Source organism: Pyrgilauda ruficollis, unplaced genomic scaffold (genome assembly GCF_017590135.1).
Source record: "Pyrgilauda ruficollis isolate IOZ18807 unplaced genomic scaffold, ASM1759013v1 scaffold24, whole genome shotgun sequence".
NCBI lineage: Eukaryota > Metazoa > Chordata > Aves > Passeriformes > Passeridae > Pyrgilauda > Pyrgilauda ruficollis.
Genome location: NW_024523648.1, coordinates 1,903,252 through 1,925,329, shown reverse-complemented (window position 1 = coordinate 1,925,329; position 22,078 = coordinate 1,903,252). Strand labels below are relative to the sequence as shown.

Here is a 22,078-nt window from a genome sequence, read left to right as displayed (position 1 = left end):
TTTTAGCAGGGACAAGCTGGAGATTCATGGGAAAAGCTGCTCATACCTCAAAGATCCCCAAAGGAAGGATGGCCTGCAGCCACAGAAGAACACTGCCAATGCAGGATGCCCCACAACCATCCATGTCACCAAACCACAAGGTGAAGGGGATCTTTCAGGTGCCACAGCCTAGACTGTGGCACAAAACAACTCTGACAGCAAGATGTGGCTCATCATTGGGTTGAAGTAAAGGCTGAAGATGAGCAGAAATTGTGGCCACAGATAGCCACAAAGCCACCAAGCCGAGGTGGAGGTGTTAGGGCAAAGCCAGTGGTGTTTATATCCTTGGATAAGGTGGCACTTGCTATGCTGCCTGGAAGTCCTGTGAGCCCACACATCTAGGCTTTGTTGAAGCTCATTCTGTATTAACTGGATAGCTGCTCTCACCACTCAGTCCCAGGGGAACAAAAACAACACAGAAAAAAATCAGGGTTACATGGTAAAAATGCTTCTTTCAAGATCAAGTTATGAAAAATAAGAATGGCTTAAATGAATTTCTGAATTAGAAGTAATCAGTTTGGTGGTGTAATAGAAAAGCTCTTTTGATCTGTTTGCCTTGTTTGTTTCTTGTTTTGTTTTTTTTTTTTCTTTTTTAATTTTGAACCATCCATCCCTCTAAAACTGAACAATTCCTGCATTATCTCAGTAGGCACTGCTGATTCAAAGCAAGGATTAGTCACAAATCTGTGCCACCCCAGAGCCATTAAAACAGCAAGCTGGTAGATGGGAGAAGGGCATACACATCTGATAACTAAGATGACCTTTCCTACAGATATTTGTGTTTGATTACCAGTATCTTTTCTGGATATACAGTTTCACCAGGACACTGTAACATCCCAGCTCTTCCTGAATTGCGGAGACAAAAATTAGACAATCTTTACCACACAACACTACTGCTTATGCAGTGCAAAATCATGCAAAATCACCAGGACAATTTTATTCTTCCAAACAATGATAATATTTTAATAAATCCTATTAAACCCAAGCATCAGTACCAACCCCAGCGTTAAAGCGTTGAATACAGAGCAGTTTTTCTATGGGAAATTTATGACCAAAGGAAATATTTTAGCCTTGGTATTTTTATAGCATCCATTAATTTTTTAGTGGAGGATGGAGCTACCCAAGATTTAAAATGGTATTCAATGTGTCCTCTACCTTGAAGAAGAAAAGTACCTGCATTGGAATACTGTGCCACAGCCCCCAAAAGATGAGACAACACCTGAGTGCAACTGCTATTGCCAAAGTACATTCATTAATCATCCACCATTCTTCTCAACAGACATCCTGCCCATTTTAGTTACAAAACAAAACCATTCTGACCTTTAATCTCACTCCTCTCTCTGCTCAGTAACATTGATGCCCATTGCCAAAGTGTACAGACGGGGGTCCTCAAGCCCTCTGCATGTGCCACAGAGCTTGTTCCCTGAGCTCTCGCTGCTCTGTCACCTCAGCTCTGCCCCTCTCTCCCACTGATGGCTGCTTCCAAGTAAACATCCTGTAAACTCAACACTCAAGAAGCACAGACAGTTCATGAGCTGTTCACCAGTGACTTATAACCAAGTGCAGCATAACCTGAGAAAAAAAATAATTAACTCTCATTTTTGTTACTCTAATTTAGAAAATGAGGGCACAATTTACTCCAGAAAGCAGATGCCACAGAATTATTAGTGAGTGTTTCCTGACATTTTGTTCACAGTTTAAACATTAAAATTGGAGTTGCAATAAGTGTTTGTTGAATGTTTAGCACAGTTAAGCTCTGTTTTTCTCTAGAGAAGTATAATTTCAGATAATTTCAGTTCACCAAAAAATTCTCAACACCATATTTGTTCAGAGTGGCATTTCTCCTAGGATCTACAACTCCAGAGCTACATTGAAATATAATTAACAATATAACACATCACTGCAGCTCCTCTGCATCTTTCACTTGCAAACAAACTGGTGCTAAACTCTGTCATAGCCCAGCAGCACTCTCTTCTCAGCTTCCCTTCCTCCTCACCTCAGCTTCCCTTCCTCCTCATCCTCCCCCTCAGAAACACAAATCTACAGAAAACGTGCCAAGATAATTTCTGAAGAGATGTAAAAAGGAGAACAGCGTTGTGTACATTCCTCACCCAAAATAAGCTTATGTGCCTTTTATACAGTCCATATGCATATTTTCTTAACAATTTTTGAAACTCCCATACTGATACCAGACAATAACAAGCCATAATATTCTTTGCTCAGTTTCAGGGCTATTACCCCCTGAGGATTTTGCTCCTCTGAACATTTCCAGAACATCTCCAGCCTTTCCCAAGTTCAGCAGTGGCTGTGCTGGCACTGTGCAAACACAGCTCGCAACACCACTGAGCTGTTTTTAGCTCCCATGCTGCCTGAGGCTGAGCATCTTCCCCCTCATCACATCCCATTTAGTGATGAGCCATCTATCCTCTTGCTTCTGAATGCTACATTCTCACTTAGGAGATGGAGCCTTAAAAAGAGATGCTCCAACCAAAGAGCATGTCTCTATGTGTTCTGCTGCGGAGGCCTTTGCCCCAAAACCAGAACGAGGTCTCACCCTGCACCTCTTTTGTTCAGTTGTATGAGTAGACTGGACCTGATGTCTTGCTGGAGCAGCTCAGACTGGCACAGGAGGAGTCAAGCCGGATCCCCCTGCCAGCTCCTGGTAAGACATCTGAAAAAATATCCCCATTTTGGGAACAGCTTAACTTTCAGATGGTAATTACGTTCCATCTTTGAGGGGCTCCTGCTTTTCTAAGCCTGAAGGCTGGACTGCCTCCCCTGCCACAGCCCCAGCCAAGGGATCCGCTGCCATCCGTACATCCAATGTCACTCCTGTCAGATGGCAGCTCAGGCTGTCAGCCTCGCTGCTCTTCCCCCATGAAACACTGGCACTGGGAAGGCTGAACAAGGAAGCTGGGATTATGGGAGACATCCTTTGCCCCGGAGATGGAGATGGCACTGCCGGCTGTTATTTCTGCTCTCCAGTTCTCAACCAGGAATAGAGCAGTAACAAATGTACTCAATCCTGCACTGAAAGGCAGCCTGGGCTGGAAATCCCAGCTTTTTCATGGCTTTAAGCAAATGCAACAGCACTGGGAGGAGAGGTGAGAGGTGGGGTGGGGATGCAGTGAGCCATTCAAATTAAAATTGACATTTTTAAAATTTGCTTTGATTCACCTCTAATCTTACATGCTTTTTCCTAATTATGAAAAGGTACAGAAATGAGGCCAAGATACAGATAAAAAAAAATTAACCATTACCTCTCACAATATATGCTTAGAAAAATGCACAGTTAATATTTACAATAAAGATTAATCAAGCCATTAAGCCATAAAAAGCTTTATTTAAAAAAAAAAAAAAGAACCATCTCTAAATCTCATCTTTCAGTTCTTCCAGAGCATTTATTTAATTTTAAGCAGTAGAACTCCAGGTTCTAAGTTTTACAAAAATTTAAAGAACAAGCAACTTTTAAAATCATTAAGGTGTGAAGTTTTAATTGACTTTTTTGGTTGTCAGAATCATGAGGCGGATATCACTTCACATGGATGTGCAAAATTGATCAGCTGGATAAATTTGTTCATCTTTCTTCTATGTTCTGTAGACCACCAACTGCTACTAAAGAGGCCTCCAGCTTTCTTCGTTCTCCCTTTATATGACAAAATTTACCTCTCTACAATGGCTGGATTGTTAACCAGTCACTTAATTAACACAATGAATATATAGCTGAATGTCTCATTACATCCCTTCAAGATAGCTAAGTTTCTGTAACAACATTCAATTTCCATGCTAGGATGTGTGAATTATTATAGTCAACTCAACCCAAGAAATTGCATCTCCTTAAATGGGATTACAGCAAGTAGGTTTCCATTTGGAGTTATTTTAATACTCAGTAAAGCAAAATCAATCAGTATAATAATATTAGTATCATAATAATCTTAATTTTTTTTTTTTTAGCTTAAAAACTTGCTAGAATAGAACACACCAAGTCTCTTGGGAAATCTGTTCGAGAAACACACCATCCGATTTATTCTGTTTTACTTTGGAGTGTTACTTACAGCTACCTGTAACTAATGAGAATTCAGAAGGAGAGAAGAAACATAAAAGTAAGTTGCTCATTAATAAATGGAACTGCTTGGACAGCATGTACTCTCTCTTCAAACTGAAAATAATAAAGCTACCAATTCAGAGAAGAAAAAGCAAGCACTGCCTTTTCAGTGATGCTTTCTCCTAAAAGCATCATGTCTTATGATAAATACCTTCTATGTTCAAGTGGAGACCTTCCAATCACATCAATGATAGGTTGTTTCCATTAGGAATTGGCTGAGAATTATTTTTATTCAATTTAATTCCTTCCACAATTCTAGCTGTTCCAGCAAACAAATGCAAGTTCAAGGGGAAAGAAAACAAATATTCCTCCAACCCTCACATACTCATCTTTTTAAGCTTTTTTAAGCTCTCTGAGGTAAACAGCAAGCACTTTTAGTGACAGTTTCTGAGTAATGATGGGGAAGAGAGGGGAAGTGGTTGAAAGCACCACTGGCTTCTTAATGCCAACTCTTTTATGTTACTCAGGGAACACATGTTCAATCACTGCTTATGAAACAGCTTTGACAACATATACAGGAGCTTTTTGCTTGATGTTTGCTTAAATGAAACTCCATTTATTGTAGAAGCAATTGCTTATAGTTTACTTTTTGGCATGGTTCTTTAGTATTTTTTTGTTAAACAGAAGCAACTCACAGTCTTAATAATAGATTAGTCAGTGGCTGTCTTCTCTGGAGCCTTTGTTACCGAGAAGTTTCACTGCAAGCTAGCTCTTCTGAGAAGAAATTTAGAGAAAATATCAGAAGGGTGGTAACAACAGAATTTCTAACACCTGACCTTTCCAGGAAGAAAAACAAGTGAGACACATTAGACAACCCCATCCCCACGTAGGGACCTTTCTTTTAAAGTCACATGATTGCACATGATGCCTGCTTCCAAGAAAGCAGTAGGCTCAGTGTTTCATTTTTGAACACAGAACATAACTATCACATTAAAGCTTTAGCAAAACATGTTTACAGAAGTCCCTGCATTTTTATTATACTGTATTGTTCTTTGGAGAAAGATTTTCCTAAGTGAACAAAGGCTGCAGCAGACTTAATTAGATTTGAAGTCTGAAATAGATCATACGTCGTACACTTAGAAATTGTTTTACAACACTGAATTTAACCATATCTAAGGCAGACTGTATTAGCAAGATATTTTAAGGCAGGGACTGCAAACCACTATGCTGTTGCTAGCATCTATGCTCGGCTTTGAGCTTGGAATGACAGGGTCATGGGACAACTCTGGACAGGGCTCAGGATTCCTGGTCTAGCACCAAGGTCAGATGAGGCTGATCATGGCTGTGCTCCCTGGGGGCTGGAATGCCCCAGAGCAGATCTGGCACCGCCTCCTCAGAGTCTTTTCCTTGTGCACCGTCTGAACCTCTCTGGACTGGTACAGCTGATGCCTCCTGTGTCTTTGGCTCTCTCTTTTTGACCACCTCCCTCCCTGTGGTACCAGCGGCTGCTGCCAGCACCTCCAGAGCCATCATCTTCCAGACTGAGCCAGCCCGTCCTTCAGCCCTTCCTCACTGCTCCAGCCATGACCATCATGCTTTTGATACTCTAGAAAATGGCTTCTTCCCTGGAGAAGACTGCATCCTGTTTTGCAAGGAAACGGGAAAGGTGAACTACACTGACACACTCCACAATATCGTCTGACTCTCTGTGTCCCGGGAACCACAGTCCTGTGTCCAAGCCTGGCTCTGCTACAGCTAAATCAGTCTTCCCATCAAAAGTTGTCTCTGTGGCAGCATCCCATCCATCCTCTGGAATAAATGGCAACAATTGCAGACCTCTGCCCTGCTCCTCAGCTCCAGGGTGGCTTTCCATTTTTTTTTTTTTTTTTAGAGCAGTTTATAAAGCCAGTCCTCAAAGTTTCTATTCATACAAACAGCAGAAAAACTTCAGCACTCCCACTGTATTGTGGACTTAAATCAAGATGAAGTGCCATACGATCGCTTAACACTTTTTGTGTCATCTGCCAAAGCAAACAATGCTATTCACAACTGGCTAAGCCCTGAGAAGTATGTATACTTCATGCAAACCATATCCTTCTACTATGGGGGAAATTGTAATTCAAGCACTATTTTCAGAGACAGAATTTCTAGGCATCGTCTTCCCATCTTCTGCTTCCTTTAGTCCTCTTACCCAACCAAACCTCATCCACAAGAGATGGAAGAGACATAACAAGGCATACTTACCAACACTATTTAATGGAAACTCCCTTAATTAAGGACTATAAAATCCACCTTTGTAGATAGAAACTGCTTATGAACAAAGCATACCATGTATTGCCCAGGGACTAAAGCTATTTTTGATGAGGCAGAGGAAGGTAAAGAAGGGTAAAGAATCATCTCAATGACAATCTCTTTGTCATCACTCAGTGAAATACCACAGAGCACTTTCATCAGTTAGTATGAAATATTTAAGAGCTGCCAATGCTTCTGCATTTGTCTGAGCAAGACCAAGGTACCTTGTAATGAGGAAGACATAAAATATCGATGGGTCAGGTGCTCAGCTAAAGGATACAAATGACACAAGACTTCAAAGTAGGCAAAACAAAACTTAAAAGGGACATTGAGCCTGAGAAAAGGGCAGAACTTTATACAGACAGAACACCAAGTTGTGTGGTGTTGAATGCTGCACATCTTCCAAGGGCATTTCAATAACTCCAAAGCTGCATTACTAATCACAGTTCCAGGTTGCTCAGGAGCCTATGGACAAACTTCTGGGTTTCCAACAGAATGTTGTGAATTGGTTGCAAAGGTAATTGAAAAAGAGTAAAATAAAAGGCTACCTGTTTGTCCATGTGGGCTGGAAAGCAGTATAAATTATTCCCTCTGTTCTGCCTCAGCACGTATTCAGAACTGCAAGCGTAAACATCACTGTGTACTGTAAACCCACTTCACCTTCCTCTGTTGGATGGAATATGTGGACAGGATGAGGAAAAACAACAGAGATAGCTTTGCTAGAATTATATATGTAGTAAATACTGCTTAATCTGTAGATTAAAAGAAGAAGCAGCAAAAAGAAAAAAGCAAGTGATCCCCGATCTACAATTACTTTTCTGGGATCTTTCTAAGGATGCAGAAAATGGAATATTTTTCATTCAGAGCTGCATCTTTGCAGTACAACCCAGCACAGAAACTGCCTCTGCCTCAGGGTTCAGCATGGAAAGATGTCACATACCAAAGCAAAAACATGCAGAAAACCTCTGCTGCATATATTCAATGCTGAGAAGCCAGCTGAAATCCTCCTGTCAAAGTGCTTCAGCCTGGGTGCACCTGGCCAGAGCTCCACATCCCAAGGCTGCTCAAGGTCTGTCTCTCCACATACAGTGCAAACCTGACCCTGGTAAAATCATCACCTCCCTTTGCTGACTGTTTTTTTTGGCTGCAGTCAGATGCGCTGCCTCAGCCACAGCTAAACCATGTGAAGGACTCCTGCTGCCAGCCCACCCCAGCCCTGCCCCTGGTCTCTGGGCAGAGGCCACACTCCCTCTCTACAGGATGTCACTGCCCTTCTCTGCCCTGCCAAGGTAAGGGCACAAGTTTGCACGTCCTACCCAATCTTTCACCACAGCACAAGTTAAACACTTCCACTGGCATGGTTTTTAGATCCATCCCTTGGATGCATTTGAAGTGAAGCAGACTGGGTAGCACCTACGTACGATGCTACATCCCACGTTTCTGGGAGTGATGCAACCACTGGTGAGAAACTGCTGTGGGAGCTGTCTCTGGCACCAGCTGGAAGGCACCCAGCCCAGGCTGCGGGGTGACAGCTACCTGGAGCATAGGGAGAGCCGTGTGGTGCTGCCAGGAGGCCAGGTCCTTGCAGCAGGGAAGGATGTTTGGCTCCAGCCAAGTGCAAGAGGATGAGGCGGGGCAAGAACCCACATAAAGGTTTGTGCTTGTTCCCAGAACTGTGCACCTTGTCCTTCCTCTTGCTAATATCAAACAAGAGAATAAAGTCAAATGGCATTGCTTTAGAAGCACAGTGGTGCCCTGTCTTTAGTGGGGAATGAAGGCTTTAATATATATAAATGATTGTAAAAGATGTAGAGGAGAGCTTTGTGCAATGTAAATGCAGAAAAAATATTTTCAAAGAAATCAACATTATCCAGTGAGCACTTTATTAAATTAATTTCATTTATATATGTACATTCATGCCCAGAGAGCAAGACCATTTGATACAATTTCTACAACAGGAAAAAAGCTAGCAAATCAACTTAATACACTATTAAATCTTTCTAAAGAAAAAAAAAATTAAAATTAAAAAAAAAATCAACCAAACCAAACCACCTCAAAAAAACCTACCCACAGCAATTTTATAGGGAGATAATGAAAGAGAAAAGACACACAAGTATTGTGATGCTATTAATGTTGGCAAGACAAGAAAGGAGAAAATGGGCAATTACCCATAAACACAGTTCCTCAGTTGTGTAACAAAACAAATAATCAGAACAAAAACCACCACTTAAAAGTCAATAAAAGCACATGTATTCATAAAGGTCTTGCTAGATAAGCTCACAACACCTTTTCATATTTCTCCTCCATTCTCATGACACAGGGAGAGTGCTATACCATCCCGCTGTGCAGAAAAAAAGCAGAAGAGGACGTTCAGATGTAGCCTTAACCAGAAGAAACAGCAGTGGCAGTAGGAAGCAAATTAAAGACTAATCAAAAACTTGTAAGCAACTGAGAGAAACTGATTGTGGAAGAAGCTGGGTTTTATTGTGACCACAGTAATCGAGTGTTTGCACTGAGTCAAGAAAACAAAGAAAATTATTGCACCACTGGCTATCAACCCTGTATCAAGAAGTAATAAATTATGGACAAGGAAAGCAACACAGCTGCTTATGAAGATGAGGAACGACAGGGTTTGTATTCACAGCTCATTATCAGAAACATCTCAGACCTATTGAGCTTACTTTGAGAGGACTATAGAGAAAAAAAGGCAGGATCAAAACTTCCACAACTGTATACTCCCATGGAGCAAAGAAATTGAAAGATATAATCACCAAGCCTTGAGCAGCAGAAGTTATAAAGCTCAGCATCCTATGGAGCACCCGCACAAATTTTCTGATGTCTATTAAGTTGCATTCTTGCTACAGTGCTTCTTTCAGTGGGGGCATCAACCACATCTCCCTCATCTCCCTGGCCACCAGAAGCCTTGAGGTTTGTAAAATCACTTTGAAATCTCTGCTCTTCTGCTTATATTGGCAGAAATTAATCCCCCAGGGTAAACAAAATACACCAAGGCAGTGAGGGGAGCTATCAGTCAGACAGCATTATTATTGTTTCAGCTTCATCTCCTTAGGAAACCAGGCTGAAATTAATATAGTCAGGGCAGATGGGAAGAAATAACAAACATAAATCTAAAATGGGAAAAACTTCTAAAACTAGAATTTTAAAGTCAAGTACAGAAGACATTATTTCATGCGAGGAAAGCCAGATTTGGGAGCTTTTCACAAACAGATCACCATTTCTGACTTTCTAGGATTCCTGCTAAGCCACACTCTTAGGCTGCAATGAAAATCTGGATGATCCCCTTGTAAAAACGCAAATGCCAGAATCTTAATCCATTCTAACACAGATGTTTGACTGTCTAAATACTTCTACCAGACAAGATCACTTGGATTTTTGTAATTCTCTCTTTTCAGCAGTGGGGGTGATCCCACAGGTCTGAGTGGCCAGTCTGGATGCACAGAATGCAAAAAATGAATCAAAAATCCTGAACTGTTCCACTGCTCACAAAACTACTTGAGAGAATGAGGTGCACCCTAGGGAGAAACTGCAAAGCACAGAGGCTCTTTGGACATCAAGAAGTGGAGAGAACACACCAATGTCCCTCACTTTCCCCCCAAAGCCAGTCAAGAGGAAGCTACACCCAGAGAACTGAGTGTGGTCCTGAGGCATCTTCATCAGGAGGACAAATCAACAAAGTACAGCAAAAAGGCCAGCAGGAGTTCAGGGAACATATGATCTTTAGCTGGTGGAGATAACTATACAAATGATTCCTCACAGATTTTCCACCCCACGTTTTAGAAACTGAAGGAAACAGCTACATTCTGACAGGCTCATTAAAAACCTTCATCAGTATACTAACACCTTCATCAGTATACTAACAGAAAATATTATTTGTTAACAGGATAGTCAGTGAATGGACACAAGGGAGTTTTGCGCTTTCAGACAGATTAACATTATGACCTGACTGAGTTTCTCTGCATTTCATGATTTGCATCAATATTTTTAAAGTTTGTTGTGAATTTCAAGTTTCTGCATATTTTTCTAGCATACTGATGTGTTATGCTGTTTTGCCTTAATTTGTAACTGACATGACACATCTAACTAAAAAAACAGAAAAAGAAAAAAAGAAAAAAAGAGACTGGTTTCTGTTCCAACAGGATGTATTACAAAACCAAGGTACAGAACTAAACCTTCCCTCTAACAGTACACTAAATCGTGTGCTTTTAGAAGTTATGTGAGTATTTATAGTTAAGGTTCAAATTATCTTACTTAAATTTGTAAGTATTTGCTATCAACCACAATGTAATATTTCAAAATCATCATGGCATGCACATTCAAGTTCAAAACTTCAAAAAGAGTATTATAAGTTGAAACAAAAAAACTCAATAAGTCAGACCATTCTCATCCCCATGACTTCTTCAGTTAGAAAAGGTAAACAAAGTGTCATTGTCTTTCCTTCAGCTGTTTTTAAGGTCTCTGTTTTGATCAAATTTTTCATCAAGAAATGGGTTTTTTTTCCCTAGATACAGAAGGTGATGAAGTTATACTGTGTAAGTCAATATGCCCTACGTATTTCCACATTAACCAATCCTAACCACAATGCTCCCAAAGGTACACAGTAATTTCATCCATTGCTTCAGGAATTTTTAATACTCTTTCACTTCTCTCTTTGCTAAAAACACTTGCCTGCTCTGCAGAGTCCACAAATGGCTTCAACAACTGCTAAGAAGCATCATTTATAACTGGATTAAGAAACAATTCTCTTATGGCAAACATTCTGTGGCAATCAGAAGGAATAAAAAAAATTCCTGTCTTGCATGTGATCCAAATACAAGGACATTCCTTGCAAACACAGAAAGCTGAAAGTCAGTGATGTATTTTAACTGGTCTTCTAGGAATATATTCTGCATCCACAAACTGCATGTTAGTTGTTCATTATCATGTCCGTGCAACTTAAATGATGGACTTCATGCGCAAGGGTTATATTTCAAATACGTGTTCTAATATACCTAATCAGTAAATTATTCTCTAGCCTTCGTGTTGTCACCACTGACTAATCTGACATTTTAAAAAAAATTCAGGAAGGAGATGTGCTTAAAAATCGCACCTGGCGCACTTCTGATTGCTTTTCTGCCGGAGAAAAAGTCATTTCAGTTTCCTTCCCTGCTGATGAGAGGCAGCCTATGTATGACACCGATTAGCGGCTTCCCCGAAAGCTTAATAATACCTGGCGCTAAGAAACATTAAACCCGGTCAGTCCGGGAGCAGCCAGGGCAGGGAGGCACAGGCAGATCACCCGTGACCTATCCCGAAGAACGCCTGGGACACGATGCTCGGCCACGGGACATCACGTCCGCAGGACCACCCTCCCCAGCACCTTCACCGCTCCTCGCCCGCCCTCCGCTCCAAACTTCTCCCCGTTCCCTTCGATGCCCGAAGGGCTGCCCAGGGCCGGCAGGGTACCTGGGCACTCCGCGTCGCCGGGAACGCTCCGGTTGGCGGGCGCAGGGCGGGCGGCCCCTCCCGCGACCCCACCGCTCCTGCGGGATGTTCCCGGCCGGCAACCGGCCCGAGCGGCCGATCCAGCCCCGGCAGCCGCGGCCCGGCCGGAGCGGGACCCCGCCAGAGCCTCTCGCCCCCAACCCGGCCCCGGCTTCCCCCGCCGCCGCCGCCGCCCTCACCCGGCGCCGCAGGTCCCTGCCCTCGGATCGCGCTGCGCCGGGAGCCGCGGCCGTGCCCGGGGGCGGCGGGATGCCGCGGGATGTGGTGCCGGGGTGCCGCGCCGGGAGGCGGCGGGATGCCGTGCCCGCCCCCCCGGCGCGCCCGTCCCCGCAGCCCGTCCCGGCGGGAGCAGCGCGGGGGGGCACCCCGGGCTGCCGGGCCTGGAGGTGGCCGGCGTGGGGCACCATTCCCCACAACACCGAGCGCCGGCTGGCTCGGGCTGCCGCTGCCGCCGGGAGAGGGGACCGGGCTGGGACACCCATCCCGGCAGCCAGCGCGGAGGGACGCACCTGCCGAGGGTCCCTGTCCCCGCCGGCCCTCACAGCGCACAGAGCTGTCCCGCTGCAAACTGATGTGGGGGGAAGAAACAGGTCCCGGTGCTCTAAAAACAATGGGGGAAAGAGCTCTTACCTGAAGCTTTGCTGACTTTACTCCCTTTTCTTTCCTCTCTTTTTGGCTGCAGTCCCTCAAACTGCACCAGCAAAATGACACAGGACATCCTCCCACTCCTGCCCGACGCAAGCAGCGAGCGTGTGACAAAAAGCTGGCACCTGGATGTAGCCATGTGTGACCCTTTTTGGCTCCGAGCCTTGTTACGTCGCACAGGGAGAGGCCGTGGTGCAGCTGCACGCCTCTGTCAAGGCTGCTGGCCTCTGGGACATGCCTTCATGCAGGAGTTTGGAAAAATCCAGCCTTGGCCCGGAGTCTTTGCCGTTTTCCACTTAAAATGGTGCCCTGTGAAGAGTGCTGCAAGTTCTCTGTCTTAAGACTGTGTTCAGTGGAAACACAAAATTAACGTCTTCAGGCATATTCTACCACATTATACCAAACTGGCTTTTTAAAAGATCTAGATATTTTGAGCATAACATAGATTTGTTGGTTGTTTTTTAATTTTTTTTAATTGTACCAAAATCTGTCTGAGACTGTTTTGAAATCACTTTAAACAGTTTTAAAAATCACACTACAATCTATCTATCTATATACATATACATATGAGACTTCATCCAGCTGTTTCCCTATATCCAGTCAGAGCCAAATGAAAAGGGAATCTGCACAGAGATTTTCCATTTATACTCAGAAACTTTCCATTTATATTCTGAGAACTGGACAAATGCAGACAAAGGTGGGTGTCTTACCTGTGTTTTTCAGTGTTTGCACTACAAACCATGTCAGGCTTTTTATCATATTTATTTATGATAACAAATAAAGAGGATTAGAATTTCATTCCATTTTGAAAATGAGGTTGACTTTCATGAACCTAAAATCCCTTGGTTTTATTTCTTACATATTTCTGGCATGACCTAGAATACTTAGGATCTATTTTTAACATTATTTAAGACATGTTGTTAAAGTAATCCTATTTACAATGGGAACTTTAAACACCAAATAACTCAGGTGATGGCTTAGAATTGGTTGATTATGTTGCATTTTTTTTACATCTTTCCAAATGTCCTCTTAAAGTAAAAGAGCTGTAGTTTGGAGTCCTGCCAAAACTCCCTCTAAAATATTTTTCTTAGAATATAATTTGCTGTATCTCCTTTAATGATTAGTCTCTTTGCAATTTATTTCATTATTTGGGCAGATGGCTTGATTTCTCAAAAAATCCTCTTATGACTACTATTTTTAGCTTAACGACAAAATTAACTGGTAGGTGTCTTTCCTTTTCCAGGTTATAAGGAAGGTTTATTCAGATTAATGATTCTGCAGTTATTCTCTCACAAAGTTTTTGTACTATAGATTTACATTCAGCAGAAACTGAAATCCAGTGTGCTGGTCATCTTCAGAGCTCTGTTTGTGTGAGAACACATGAGCTAAGGAGAGTACACAGGTATTAGTGCCAAGGCCCTGTCCTGCTTTTAGCTTGATAACATGGAGGCCTTGACATCCTTCTAGCCCACCTGTATGTCTTCTGAGGGAGAACCCAACCTGTGTATTCCTTCAGGCTGAGGCAGTGGTAGGAGTTGTGAGGTAGCAGGAGATGTTTCTCATCTTTCCCGATGCGGCTGGCATGTGCTGTGTGCAGGTGGGACTTCATGCGTGGGGTTTGGAGTGGAGCACTGCAGCACCTGCTCTGAATCAGATCCAACACGAATGCCTGGAGGAACCACTGATGCCTGTGAGTGAGATGATTATTCCATGACAACAAGTTCTTCAGGGATGTGCATGTTCCCAGTGTGGCACTGAGAGAAAAATCCTTTCTGCAAAGGAGTGAATCACATACCTTAGTGGTGTTCAGTGGTGGAAAACTGCTTTGAAGCAGCTGGGATCAACTTATTTTCTGCTGTGGGCATGCCTTGACAGAAATGTGGAACTTCCCTACATAGAGCCACAACTGGGTTTCTCTTCCATTTCTTTATTACAAACTGCTACTTCTTTATTTTAATTCCTCCTTTCTTGTAGCTAAATCAACATCACTTGAAAAAGAGATTTTGTATTTGTAAGTCTTGCTGAGAATATTTTCATGTTGCAGCCCTGTGCAGTTTCTATATTTCCAAATATCTGCAAGATTAGGAAAAAATCATAGTGTACTTTAATAATATTCATGCCAAACCTGTCTTTCTTTATAATATATTGTACATATTGTTGGGAGTTTCAGATTCCCAAAGACACTTCTAATGAAATCAATTGCTGTCACAGGAAACAAACCAGTGAGGAAAATACTGTAGATGACTGCTTTTGAATTCCATTTGTGAAATTTATGAAGGAGATTATGGTTTACTGTGGTGCCAAGGAGACAGGGAACAAAGTCAGTGGCCCAGATCCTTGCTAGTCCTGTGACCATGTTCCACGTTCTACTTGCCATCTAAAATTTTAAAGATAAACAGAACATAAAGTAAAAATGGAAGAAAGATTTTTAGATAAATAAGATGAGAAATAGAAGAGATTTTAAATAGAAGAGATTTTATCTGAAGGTAAAAGACGTTTTTCCAGAAGCGGAAGTTATGTGCAAGCAAGGAAGCTTACACAGATCCTAAACCTAAACAAATTAGGCTTAAAAACAAAAATGAAGAGTTTGTAGAACAACTTGCTAAAGGCAAGTATAAAAATTACTCATAAAACCTTAGACCACAAGAACTAGGAAGTTCTGCAGAGCTGAGGGATTACCAAGGAGTAGGAGGATCACAAAAAAGGCCATGAAAGAGATGCTAATACAACCCTTTTTTTGCAGTTTCTCTACCAAAGAGCTTGGAGACATTCATATCTATCCACTTTCTTTACAAAAATCAGATCTGCAGAGTGATCCCATATTGAATGGCTGGAATGAGGAAAAAATGCTCATATAAAGAAAATATATAAAATATATAAAACATATAAAATCAGCTTGCCTGAGTCCTATTCCCCTGGAAGTATCTTGAGAGGTCAGGTATTGAACAACTGTCCCACTAAGTTTGAGGTAAATTTAAAAGTATTTACCATTCAAATACTTTTTGAACTCAGCCAAATAGGTAAAAAATCTTGAGGAGGGCTCCAGAAGGTATTTTTTGAGACAATCCACATAAAAATAACCTAAAAAATAGTATGACTGTATGAATAACTGAACTAATACAATCCTGGCCTGTATCAGCAATAGTGTGGCCAGCAGCACCAGGGCATTGATTGTCTCCCTGTGCTCAGCACTGGTGAGGCCACACTTCAAATCCTGTGTTCAGTTCTGGGCCCCTCACTGCAAGAAAGACATTGAGGTGCTGGAGTGTGTCCAGAGAAGGGCAATGGAGCTGGTAAAATTCTGGAGCACAACTCCTGTGAGGAGCAACTGAAGGTGCTGGAGATGTTCAGCCTGGAGAAAAGGAGGCTCAGGGAGACCTTATAATTCTCTACAAATGCCTGAAGGGAGGGTACAGCCAGGTGGAGTTTGATCTGTTCTCCCAGGTAACAAGCAGTAGGATGAGAGGAAATGGTCTCAAGCTGCACCAGTAAGATTTAGATTGGATACCAGAAAAACTTCCTTCACCTTGGAGGTGTTTAAAAGATGAGTAGATGTGGTGCTTAGGGACCTGCTTTAGTGGTGCACTTGGCAGGGCTGGGTTAATGGCTGACTTGATGATCTCAGAGGTCTTTCCAACCTAAATGATTCTGTGATCCTATTGTATGTTTCTATTGTATAATTATTATGAGGAAGCTGTGCCTCTTCCCATCTCCTGGAGGATTCATCAAGCTCCAATTTATATGAACTTTTATATTTCATTAATACCTCTGTGTAGGTCTTTCTGGAAAGAATTGTAAAGATCTTTATAAGGAGTCTCAACTATCTTGAGATTAAAAGGATTAATAACTACTTAAAGGCCCATCATAATAAAGAGAGTCATCCAGATTCAACTTCTGTCTCACAAAACAAGGAAAGAGTCACTGAATTAAATCCTTAGGCACTGTGTTTGAAACAAATAAAAAAGAAGTACTTATTTACTAATTGTGTACTAATGCCACACATTAAATGACACTTTGGCCACATAATCAGAGAATAATGTAGAAACAAAAATCATAAATGGGTAAAAAAGTGCAAATTGTGGGAGAAATATTTATCAGGTGCAATTAAACACAAAAATTGAGATTCCCAGTTCTTTATATATATGAGGCCTCTAATAAATGACCCAAACCAACAAGCCTTATAATAGGGTACAGAAACAGAAAAGCAAGTGCATCATCTGTGCCTCAGCTTCTTGCAGCTTTAATACCTGTGGTCTTTTCTTGAGGAAAGCTCAGACTCTGTAGACATTCAGAAATCTTCTCAGAGAGAATGTTAGTTGGGAAAGGTGTTCACTAGGAATACTATTTTAGAAAATTTACTTATTTACCAATATTTCCATTAAAATACCAGCAGCATGAGCAGTGCATGGAGCCCTCCCTAATTTGCTTAGCACACTTACTCTCAGTGACAGCTCTTGTTCTTGTTACCATCATACCCTCATTGATCCAAAGCAGGACAGGGCCTCCAACATGCTGGCTGCCAGCAACTGGCCTCTGAATTAACACAAAGCAAGAGTAAACTCCACAGAAGTTGAAAGAAACTGTGAAGCAAAAATCAAGCTTCTGATTCATAAGATTGATTACATGCATGCATCCAAATGCATGGAAACTTCCACGTGCAGACATCCTGTCAGCTGTGTCACAGCATTAAGCATCATGCCTTGCTGCGACCTCGAACAGAACTGACAGCTCTAAATGCACTTCGATTTAAAGCACTCTAAAGAGAAGGGAGAAGATTACATTGCCCAGAGGATCTGCTGCTGAAATGTGTGTTTGCATCAGAATGACAAAGCCAGGGTTTGAACAGAGATGCTGCTTTTTCAGCCCGGAGTTGGCCCTGACAGGTTACATGTGCAAAGTGCCTTGCAGATACCCAGTTCCTGCCTCCTGCCCCTCCTCATGTCCAGGCTCACACGTGAATTCATAAAAGCCTTAGAGGATTTAAATAGCCTGGTTACAAAATTGTATTGAAACATAGATACTGATGCAAATTGTACAGCCTGTTGGCACTGCATGAATCACGCCAGGCCTAGAAAGAGTCTACATTAATTCCAACTGTGCTGTATTTCCATTTCCAAACTGTTCTTTTTTCATATTCATATTGTGTGTTGCCTTCATTTAGATTATTTTCTTTCTTCTTTTGCATCTGTTAATGCTTTTGCCAAGTCTCTGTATACATAGCTAATTTCCAGAGCTTCCCTTATCCTGCTCTGTGTTTGATCTCCAGTTCTTCCAAAGAAATATACACAATGGCAATCAGAAATTGAGATAAAGAAGCATCCCTTAAACTAGTTGTTACAAACAAATCCCTATAATAAAACAGAACCAAAAGAATAAGGAAAAGGTTTTTCCCACCATGAAGTTGTTGTTTTTGCATCCCAGATATACACACAGTGGATTGGTGTCCTACCATTTTGGTCATCCTTACTTCTTTTGTATGAAAAACTTATGCTACCCTTTGAGGGCTGTTTCTGGCTTCCAAGGGAAAGCGAGCAGCTCCCAAGTCACTGCCATGGGGAACACAGACACACAAGCAACCTCACCAACAGCACATGCACCATGCCAGTGACAGCAGTCTGCTCTTCAAAGGATGGAGAAGAAGGAAGCCCATTCTGGCTGGTGACACTGTCACTGAGCAGGCACCTCGCTGAGATGGCTGGTGTGATGCATGGCCATGTTCAGGAGATGCATTTGAGAGTGGCTATAAAACACCTGCCATTAGGAATCTGCATTTACAAAGTTGGACATAACTTTGGTGAATCTGATGCCTGTGGGGATTAACGGGCAAGGCATGGCAGCTCTGTGTGCAGGAGCAGCTGCCATGAAGTCACAACACTGTTGTTCGATGTTTGCTTCCAAAAATTACAGAAGCACTTGTAACAAATACAGTTGTTCATAAATCCCTGGAATAGCCTGCTGGGTGAAAAGTTCATTAAAAGTCACATTCAATTAACAAATGACTGTCACAGACAGATGTGTATATCCTGAGGTACAGTTTAATATATGTCAGACACAGACAAAATGACAGGCTAAATGATGATTAATGCTTAGCTGACAATTTCACAAAGCATCACACTAAGTAAAGGAATGCCTCTGAAATCAACAGCCTAATTTACACAGCGTCAGCTAACTCTGGTGAAAATATGAAATAAGGAAAAATAGATGATATCCAAAAAAAAGGGAGAAATGCAATGTGCTTGCAGTCATTCTCCAGTCTATATTTCTGTTTCAACCAGCTGGGGATGAAACATTTCCTTTTTTTTTTTTTCAGGTCAATATTTAGACAAAGATTTTGTTTGAAGTAATGAACCAAAGCAACAGAACTGTAAGTACATTTCCCAAAAGACAAAAAAGGCAAGGTAGGGTGTCAAATGTGACTGGGGTTCTGAAGAGAAGCAGCATGACACAGAGGCTCAGAACCCAAAGTGGATATGCTCATGAGCCTTTCCAGAGCTTTGTGAAACATCCTCCAGGCCTGACACATATTACTGTGATGTTACAACAGAAAGGCAGGCAGCTGAGACTGTGCTTTCATTATATGAATGTGCTGGCAACAAAACTGAATTAAGGATTTCTTCTTCCTACTTTATTGGAGGGTACCAGTATTACAGACGGGACTGCCTTGGTCTGTCTGGTCTCGGCTGCTGACCAAACAGCAGCACCTGTGGTGTTTTCTCCCCAGAGATGCTATTCAGTACCTGTGCCTGCAGCTGAGCACGTGGAGACAAGTCCTGGCATGCCCCGAGCTCCAGTGCTTGCAGCTGGAGCTTGCTTTGAGGGGGTCACTCCTCTGGCCTTCCTGAGCTGGAGGATCCTTTAAGGCGAGATGAAGAAAGGAGCAGGTCCCGATGGAGAGTTTTCAATCCAGAGTTTTTATTTCGGAGGCACAGTCTCTGCATCTTGCAGAAACTCCAACAAACTCCAACAGAACTCTTCCACCAGAACCACAACCATGTGGTCTCCCTATCCTTTTACCTGGGCTGAGGGGCAGGGGAGGGGACCCAGGGAGCACCAACCAGGTACAGGGGGAGGGGGTCTCAGGTGAGAAGGACACCTGGGTGGGCCAATGGCCCCCCAGGGTGTGGAGAGCATCCTTTGAACCTGCCAATTGCTCGACGCTCTCCTTGGAATTTCTGGGTTGATAGACAGTGCCCAGCAGGGGTCAAAGGTGGGGAAAAGGAGAGTGATTGACACGCCACCTGGGAAGGAAACTTCAGGGAGAAATCAGGGGAAACCGAGGCAAGCCATGACATCATACCACAACACTACTTCACAGATGGTCACTTTTAACTCCATGAAAAGGTACGTCAGCTCCCACAAATGGCTATGGGGTCATGCTGGATCCAGGAGCAGCAAATGGAGCATAGGGTAGGTCACAGGCACTAGAGAATATTGCTAGAGGGTTATCATGAAAGCATGGTCTCCACTTAAGCTCTGCTCCACTACAACCATCAATATCAACATGTGCTAATTGTGTGGGTAAAGACCTGGGCTGACTTGACAGAGCTGTGTGTCACCAGCTGGAGTGTGTTCAGATGTAGTTTTGCTGGGGTGTTGTCCAGTTTATGCATCATCATTTAGAGAGAAGACACTGACTCCTTTTGTCACACAGATCCAAGTCCCTAGTGCAACTGAAGCAGTGTAGAAAAGTGCAACTGAAGCAGTGTGGAAAAGTTGCCAGGCCATTACCTGTATCCTAACAGCTGTTTTGCAGCTTGAGGCATGGAAAAGGCACAATGCAGGCACTAGAAAATTGCTGTCTGTTGGCTTTATAGCAATGAGAAAAACAGTGAAAATTGCTCTTGTTTTTTGAAATAGTTTCTTAATAGTCTCTGGTGTTCATGATTTTGTCTTGTCTACTCAGTGACCCCTGAACTTCTGGTGACAGAAATTACATAGCAAGTCAGTTCATTGGAAGATTGACACAGTTCCTGATCTCTGGGGTAAGAAGACATTTACTTGTGTGGCTGTCTGCAAGGTGTTTCTTTACAACTAAGGTCAGTTCAGCCTCTCAGAATTGCTAATACTGGCTGCTGCAGTAATGTCAGAAACTCTGTGATTTCCCGGGCTGAACATTTTCACTTTTTCTGAGCTATCTGTCCTCTGCACACCATAGCAGATAGACAAAAGGATCATATGGGATGGGGATATGAACCAGTCCCAGGTAGAAATGTTATGAAATTTTCCTACCAGATGCAGTCTTGTCAGATGTCCAGAATGGGGAAAAGTGCTAAAAAGGCAGTAAACCGAGGAAAAAAAAAATAAGAGAAAGAAAAATAGTTGAATATGAAGAATAATCTTCAGTTTTCACAGTCTACAAGGGCCAGGTTCACAACATTCCTCTTGTTCATTTGTTTAAGTCATAGGTATACTGGCTTCAGTGACACCTCTGAGGTCTTCTCATGCTATTTATAGTGTACTTGATACTTCTGTAAGTGTTTTACAATATTATTGTCTCAGTTTTTTCTTTTTTTTTAAGTAAAGCAAATAATAAATTCTCTTTCAGCTATAAATGCCCAGCTCTGGGAACTGGCTTAGGAGAACTGCTCCTTTCAGATGGCAGTCCCATCTAAACATGTGTTAAGGTACCCAGCTTACCTTAGCGTCTGGAAAAAGCCACGTTGATCCTCAGACTTCTGTTAAGTAGTGAGCGCTCTTTAGTAAGCAGTGTGTAAGGAGCTGGAGCTTTTAAAAGGACATAAACAGGACTCTCAGTGGCTGCAACAGCTGGAAGAGCAAACAAGCACCAAGATGCATCAGTGACAAATGAAACACAAATCAGTAGACAGACAAAAGACAAAAGAAACAGCATTGGGGAGAATTAAGTACATGTCATCACAAGATGATTGGAGAGCTGATATTACAGGCATCCAAGCACATCACTAGCTATTAATTTGGCATTAGTTGTCATTTATATTTAGTATCTGAGTAATCTGGACTAAAAAGTTCCAGATATAGAAGACACTAAAAGCAAGCAATTTGGACTAAAAGAAATCAGACAATAGAGTGGACTTGAATCTGAGTTTCCATTCAGATGTAGGGATCATTATGTTAAGAATGACGTAAGCAGTAACAAGCTTGCTTTGTGTCTTCCTGGGAGGTACTGATTTCATGGCTGGTTGAGAGAAGTCTCCAGGGAGAGAACACATGGATACTGAGATTCTGAAAAGCAGAAACAAATCAATTCCCAAGAGAGGTGAAAGGATATTTTGTCTAAAAAAACCCAAAACAGCAACAACAACAAACAAACAAAAAAAACACCAAAACCTAAAAAGGACAAGAGATGTTTCATGAAAGAGCCTCTCAGAATGAATCAGCTCTTTGGAGTGCATCAAGTTAGCTTTGCAAAACAGACTGTTTCTATGTATTCACCATTCAGGAACCTTCAGTGATTCAGTGAATTAATTTCTTTCAGGAAGTTTCTCAGAAGTGCCTCACCAACATTACTGGAGAATTAATCTTTATAATTCAGTTGTCAAGCAGTGTGACTGATCGCCTGTGGTCTAATTCTTGCTC

General features: G+C 42.2%; 1 protein-coding gene across 2 annotated transcripts in view; it reads right to left on the bottom strand.

Moving 5' to 3' along the window:
* Positions 1 to 12,593, bottom strand: part of PKIB (cAMP-dependent protein kinase inhibitor beta) — a 50,915-nt gene extending 38,322 nt beyond the window's left edge. The window contains exon 1 of one of the 2 annotated variants that reach the window (XM_041469940.1): positions 12,509 to 12,593. The gene's annotated coding sequence lies outside the window, so the exon portion shown is untranslated. Of the gene's footprint in view, positions 1 to 12,057; positions 12,190 to 12,508 lie in introns of those variants that run through there. The other variant, XM_041469941.1, reaches the window with a different exon arrangement.
* Positions 12,594 to 22,078: the final 9,485 nt, after the last annotated feature.